Source organism: Xenopus laevis, chromosome 1S (assembly GCF_017654675.1).
Source record: "Xenopus laevis strain J_2021 chromosome 1S, Xenopus_laevis_v10.1, whole genome shotgun sequence".
Taxonomy (NCBI): Eukaryota; Metazoa; Chordata; class Amphibia; order Anura; family Pipidae; genus Xenopus; species Xenopus laevis.
Genome location: NC_054372.1, coordinates 17,185,451 through 17,193,221, shown reverse-complemented (window position 1 = coordinate 17,193,221; position 7,771 = coordinate 17,185,451). Strand labels below are relative to the sequence as shown.

Genomic DNA, 7,771 nt, shown 5'->3' with positions numbered 1-7,771 from the left:
TTTATTAAATGTGTTTTTTTGGTTATTTAGCTTTTTATTTAGCAGCTTTCCAGTTTGCAATTTCAGCAATCTGGTTGCTAGGGTCCAAATTACCCTAGTAACCATGCATTGATTTGAATAAGAGACTGGAATATGAATAGGAGAGGGCCTGCATAGAAAGATGAGCAATAACACCAAAAGTGTAGCTTTTGTTTTTAGAGACCCCATTTGAAGTTTGGGAAGAGTCAGAAGAAGGCAAATAATTCAGAAACTATAAAAAATACATAATGATGGCCAATTGAAAAGTTGCTTAGAATTAGCCATGCTATAACATACTAAAAGTTAACTTGAAGGTGATCCACCCTGAAAGCAGCTATATAGGAAATCAGCTTGGCATGATAATAGGGGTAATTTACTACCTGCATTTGGCAATGTTGTATTCATAAGGGGTGAGTTTGGGAAGACAACTAGGCCTATCCTCTCCTGTCCCATAACTTGTACATCATTGAGGAGCAAGTAGAGGACACGGGTCATTAAGGGGCCCTGTGCTATGGCAGGTGGTAAGTACAGGGCTGGACCTGCTCTATTCGCCCCCAGCCAGACCAAGGGAAGAAGTGTTTGCTGAATAATCACTAGAGGGCACTCTATTGCACTTCTTCTCCCAGTCTTTGATAAATGACCCCTACATTGTTTCATTAGCCCAAATTGTACTTTGTAGAAGACGGCAAGGAACAAACACACAAGCGGGTTTTAGCCACAAGTAGCAAATTTGGCCAGGGCTTGCAGCTGAATAGAAGTTGGGGAGCCTGGCATACAATGTATCGTCAGTACCTTCCTTGTTACTGATGCTGTGAATCTGCATTATTGGCTGTTCTGCAGGTGCATACGTGAAAGTTGCTGTAATAGTGTACTCGTAGCCTTCCATTGTCTCTACTTTTATGCGCCTTGTTTCCAATTGTTCTTATGTGCAGTGTTCAGTTGAGTTTGGTCTGAGCAAGTACTGACATGACAATTATTATACATTTATGTGTGTGTATACAGTGGTATTAAATACATATCTCCAACTCCTGTATCTGGTCAAAGCTTTTAAAAGGGTGCAAGCACCATGACAGCTTCATCATCACCAATATCTTGGAGTAGAGTCCTGCGCGGAACCAGTTTCGAAGACCCGAACCCGCAGCCTGCGACCTGAACCGCAACCCGCATTTTTACCCGCTTTGATCCGCAACTGCCTTATCCCGAACCCCCCTGACCTCCTTCAAACAGGAAGTAATGGTGCTGCAAACTGTAAGTGACATCATTAAAAGTGGTCAGGGACAGAAACAACTTTTGTAAAACTTTAAAAGGAGTAAAATATAGGCAATATTACATAAGATAAGAAATTTAGATGAGACCCACAACCCGACCTGCGACCTGCAGACTCACGGGTATACCCGCACCTGAAAATCCTCCCCTCGTTCTGCAGAGTACCTGCTTTTTTTGCGGGAACCCAACCCGCTGCAGGACTGCAGGTTGCCGCACTCCACTAGTGTATCTCTAAAACTGCCATTTTTTTTTTTTTTTTTTTTAAATCTTGCATTTTCACATTTTCACAACATTTTGTACTCCATCTTTCCTTTTCAAGTTGGCAAAACGCTCCCATAGATGAGTGCTGTAATTCTATAGATATTGTGTATACAGTTATGTTTGTGCACCTCATAGTGTTTGTACAGACAAAAGATGCATCATAGGCCCTCTTGCTGTAGGCTGTGTGTGAGCACAGTTCTATTCAATCTATTAAGCATTTCTGGATTATTGTAGGGTTGTTAGAGCAAACCCATCTACAAATGTGATTATACACATGCTGTAAAAAGGTCATATTAATAGAAGAAAATCTGTGTCTGGAGAAAATCATTCTCTTCTGTGTGTTCCATATCAATGGTACTTATCATATTGTGTATGATTCAGGGATAATGGTGGAGAGAGAGGGCAGGATTAAGAAAATGGTCATTTTGGGGTGTACGAGAGTGAATAGAAGGGCACTTTGACCAAAATTTGCTTCATAGCCCATCTTGTTTATAAATTACATGTATTTATCTCAGTTTTTTTTTCCAAGTATTGTTCATTGAATTTGCCCTTGTCTTCTGTAAAGTGGTGCCTTTTCATCAGTCGCTTTCTGGTTTATTTTCAGAAATCTAATAATGGTTTCCTTTTGATTCCCGCTGTTACACAGACTGGGTCGGCGCCCTGAACTCCCATACGTTACTTTTTCATTACATTAAATGTCCTGTAATCATTGATTTCATTGCTCTGTCTAAATAGGGTGGTTGTGATCAAGCTCCCTCAATAAGTATAGCTTAACATTGTTACTGAGCCCCTACTGCCTGCAAACTTAACAGTAACGATTATGTGAAAGAACATGACGTTGCATTAAAAATACATTGCACAAACACAAAATATATACTGTTATGCTGCATAAAACTGCTGCCGTAGTTATTATTAAGTAGTGCAGTGCTCAGAGAGAATAGTAAGTCTTTAGAATGAAGGTGGAAGCCTCCTCTGGAGTCACTATAATGTCTTGAAGTCTTTTTAATGCAAAAGTGGTACTGACACATTCCTATAAAAATCATAGGAAGGTGTCCAAATCAACGAAGAGATGCTGCACGCCAAATATTTGCAGCCAAAAGCCCGGCAAACTTTAGTGATGCCGACCCTCCAACAAAGCTAATGGATCTTCTGCGTTGTTTCAGTCTCGCTGGGCTGTGGGCGTGGCAATCCTTCCTTGTAATTAACCTATGGAAGGATGGCGCCGCCCTCGGAAAGGTTTACGGGGCTGTGGGAGGCTTTGATGGGGGCTTTTAGAAGAAGATGTTCGGTGTGCAGCACCTCCTTGATATGGACACGTTCCTATAATTTTTATAGAAACGTGATGCTGGGCTGGAGTCGGATCGATCCTTCCATAGGCTGAAGTCTTGTTTTCATTTCTAATTAGCCTATGGAAGGAGGGCGCCGCCCACAGAAATGTTCACGGGCTGGAGGCGGCTTTGAGGGGGGCTTTTAGAGGAAAATATTTCGCGTGCCGCACCTCCTTGATATGAACACCTTCCTATGATTTTTATAGGAACGTGTCGGTATCGCTTTTATAATCCTAATATAAAGCTTTGCAGTAATGATGTAAGAGTGATAATTTCAATTGTCAATCAATAGAAATCCAAGTGCAGGACAAATCCGCAGCAGTTTTCTTTGACTGCAAAATCTTTTATTGGGAATGTACATTCCCAATAAAAGATTTTGCAGTCAAAGAAAACTGCTGTGGATTCCCAATAAAAGAGTTTGCAGTCAAAGAAAACTGCTGTGGATTTGTCCTGCACTTGGATTTCTATTGATTGACTCTATTGGGGGATCGACACAGGATACCCCGCAGGATAACCAATCAAGCAATTAAACGGTGAGCTGCAGTCCATCTCTATAATAATAATTTCAATTGTAAATGGGTGAAGTCAGGGTGCCATGCTAAGCCTGCAAATCTTGGTTCAGCATATATATCCAATTACTTCTTTGTATTCCTAGGGCAGTTTCGAGGCATATCCAATATGGACCATGCAGCCAGTCACAGCTGCCACCTTCTCCAGCAGCTACATGAACAGCGGATCCAGGGACTGCTCTGTGACTGTATGCTTGTGGTGAAAATAGTCTGTTTGAAGGCACATAAAAATGTCTTGGCTGCATTTAGCCAGTACTACAGGTAAGTACCAGCCCTAGATTCTTATTTTTTTTCATAAAGCAATTGTGGCACATTCCTACACTGGGGGAAACAGTGATATACGTCTAATAATTGCACACAGTACTGCCATGTAGCATGATTGAGGAACTTTGCTAGGCTGACATTGTCACTCAGAACCTCATGGTGGGTGTATATGTCTATGACTCATCTCTGGAGCACATTGTCACTCATCCTCAGAACCTCATGGTGGGTGTATATGTCCATGACCCATCTCTGGAGCATATTGTCACTTATCCTCAGAACCTCATGGTGGGTGTATATGTCCATGACCCATCTCTGGAGCATATTGTCACTTATCCTCAGAACCTCATGGTGGGTGTATATGTCTTTGACCCATCTCTGGCGATACAGTAAATTAATTATATATAAACTTATTCACAGCTGTTCTAACTTGATCCAGATGCAGGCAGCCTAGGGCCTATTCATATATGTAAACCAGTTTTCCACTAGAGATCTCTAATGGTTTTTGCAAAGCACCATGAACACTTAGTCTTCTTCCTCTGATCCTCCAGCTATAGCCCCAGACCTTAAGCTTGAGGAAGGCAGAGGTACAGCAAACAATTAAACCAGTGAAATAATAAATGGGCTTGACCTTGGCAATCCCTGTTGACAGATGTGCAGCTCCGTTGTTTCATATTTTATATACCTTCTTCAGGCACTGAAAAAGGCAAATGTTAGTGAAAACAGTGGAAATTTACTTATGTTTGGAAAGTGACGCACCTCAGGAATCATTAGTAGCATCATAAAGTTAATGTTTTCATTTATATTTACAGTTTGTATCTGTTGATTCAGAGTCTACAAATAAAATATAGTCGGAGAGTGTCGATGTATAGCATACAGAACAGAATGAGCTGAAATAATGCTGAATGGCCTAGTGCTTTTGGCACTTTTGCCAACATGCTTGGCTTTTTGGGGAAACTGCTTAAAGGGAATGTAAAGGCAAAAAAATAAAATCCCATTTTTACTTTCTTTAATGAAACCTATATTAAAAAATGTCTACTGTTATAAGAAATCTGATTGTATGCAGTGAGATTCTCCCTTCATTTATTTGCTCTGACTGCTGTGGATAGGAAACTTCAGACGGTCCTTACTCTGCAGGGAAAGGATCATACTTTCAAACAGCAGGGGGGAATTTCACTGCATACAGTCGGTACGGTACAGATTTATTATTGGGGATATGTTTCTTTTTCAGTTAATAAAGTAAAAATGGGAAATGTATTTTTGCCTTTACATCCTCTTTAATGTTTCCAACTCTAGTTGCAGGGACTAAGATCATTGGGCCAGATTTAAACAGATAAACTGGGATTCTATTTGGAGGATAATATTGCTGCAGCCACTGGTTCTGGAAAGTTTGTATTAAACAATACAAAAACTATAAAATCCACATTAGATTACATGACAACACAGGACCCAGTGCAGTCGGTATATTCTGATTATTATCAGTCTTGCTGTATCGGCTTCTATGGCAGATATTATTATTATTTGATAATTGATGTTGATCCCTAAGCAGCCCAGACCACACTGAGCATGTGCACAGTCTTGGTCTTGCAAAGATGTTGCAAGACCAAACAGTTACAAGATGGCGACCCCCTGTGAAAACATAAATCATTTGTTTTTTTAGGCTTCTGGTGCAGTAAGTTCATGTTAATGTTTAGTATACAAAATACAACATTTCTAGCATTATTCTATTTTAGACTTAGTTTCCCTTTAAACAGATTGCTAATTTATAATTTCATGTCAACTTTATTTTTTTGACAGATCATTGTTCCAGAATGCTTCAAGACAGAAAAATTATGTCTTTCATTTGGACATTAAAAATATTGGCGGTATTGGGCAAATTCTCGACTTTATGTACACCTCTCATCTGGACCTGAATAATGACAACATACAAGTTATGGTGGACACTGCACAGTGTCTTCAAGTGCAAAATGTGCTGAGCATGTGCTATAGCTTCTTAAAACTGACCAATCCTGTGGAGCCAACGGCTTCTATACAATGCAGTGGTTCTTTCTCTATCCCCAGCTCATGCCCTGTGCACTCAAATCCTATATCAAACGAGCAGCTCAGCCCTCCATTACTTAAAGACAGTTTAACAGAAGAGACATTCCACCCTTAAAGGAAAACTATACCCCCCAAACAATGTACTGTAAGTCTCTATAAAAAGATATTGCATAAAACAGCTCATATGTAAAACCCTGCTTCATGTAAATAAACCATTTTCATAATAATACACTTTTCTAGAAGTATGTGCCATTGGGTAATCATAAATAGAAAATTGCCATTTTAAAAAATAAGGGCCGCCCCCTGGGATCGTAGGATTCACTGTACTCACATACAAACCATACATGTTAGGTCACATGAGCCAATTAACAGACAGAGTTGTGTCTTTTGCTTCCACACTTCTTCCTGTTACAGTTAGAGTTGAAGTATTTCTGGTCAGGTGATCTCTGAGACAGCACACAGACCATCACGAAATATATATTCCAGTTTGGTAAGATTCTTTAATATGCCACTTAATATGATATGAACTATCTGTTGCTTAAGTGTTCATTTTGGGGGTATAGTTTTCCTTTAAGGAGAGTGCCCCTTCAAATGAGGGATCAAAAGCTTCATTGACTCCTTTAAATGTATCTGACAAAGAAATTCAGATGAAACACTTAAATCAACCGTATAAGTTGCGAGACTTCTATAGCAAGCTGTTCTACAAGGAAAACGCTGATAAAGCTCTAGAGCAGGCGACAGCTCCCAATGTAGAGCAAGTGGTAGCTCCCAATGTAGAGCAAGTGGTAGCTCCCAATGTAGAGCAAGTGGTAGCTCCCAATGTTGAGCAAGTGGCAGCTCCAGATATAGAAAATACAGCAGCCAATGTGTGCACAGACCACAATACCATAGAAATTCAGTCTTGGGATTTAAATAATTCCGAACCCATTTTAGAGCCTGATCTGATTCTCTAGCACCTCTTCCTCTGGAACCTCTGCCTGCATTCTCCCATACATTTGTCAGCCACCAGGATCCTGAGCACTCAACACTACAGTTTCCAGAACAGATGCAGCTGAAAAAAGCAGTCCATTTAAAAAAATTAAATATTCTCCGGTCACAGAAAGCATCCGAGGGTTCTTCTCAACCAGAGACGGTCTTGCAATGTACGACAGAGCCTCTGTGTTCTGGGGAAAAGGTGTTGGAATCCAGTGACAGAGGTTTATTGGAAAAGGAAGCAGAGTGGGATTTTTGAAAGCCTGAGTGAGACTGTGGAAGCCGATCGAGTGGAGAGCCCTCTGGTTCCAGCTGAGGAAGTTATCTTCATCAAAAAACGCTGCGCTGCTTTAGACACCCAAGCAATCTGCACAGACGTTCTCATACAGGTATAGAGAGGTAAAGGTTTCAGGTTCAAACTAGTGCTGCTTTATGGCAGTAATTAAATGGTTACAGGTATAGGATGCTTTATCTGAAGATCCATTATCCACAAAGCTATGAAATACGGGAATTTTCCATTTCCTGTGTTTCTATTGTTATGTATCCTGTTGGATTTGTTTTAACCCTTTTTTCAGTAGCCATAAGGAATGGTGCTCCAATACTCAAGAAATTTAACTTAACGTAAAAATATATCTTTGCTATTTCTACTTATTATGTACAAAGAATTGATCCTTTGTATTCACATAGTTATACACAGGGAAGTGTAGTGTACTGTATTTGCTGGCCTTAGTACAGGTATAGGAGAGACATGGTGCCTATAGTAACAGTGTGTTATCCCACAGCCCCAGCCCCTTCCCAGAGACTATTATCCCACTGTTACTATAGGCACCATCTCTCCCTACTATACCTGCTATCCCACAGTCACACTCCCTATAGTAACAATGGGATAATAGTCTCTGGGAAGGGAGTGTGACTGTGGGATAGCAGGTATAGTAGGGAGAGATGGTGTCTATAGTAACAGTGGGATAATAGTCTCTGGGAAGGGAGTGTGACTGTGGGATAGCAGGTATAGTAGGGAGAGATGGTGCCTATAGTAACAGTGGGATAATAGTCTCT

The 7,771-nt window shown here is 40.5% G+C and overlaps 1 pseudogene; it reads left to right on the top strand.

Annotated features, from left to right (window-relative positions):
- Positions 1-235: 235 nt before the first annotated feature.
- On the top strand, positions 236-7,512 carry LOC108704173 (annotated as a pseudogene).
- Positions 7,513-7,771: the final 259 nt, after the last annotated feature.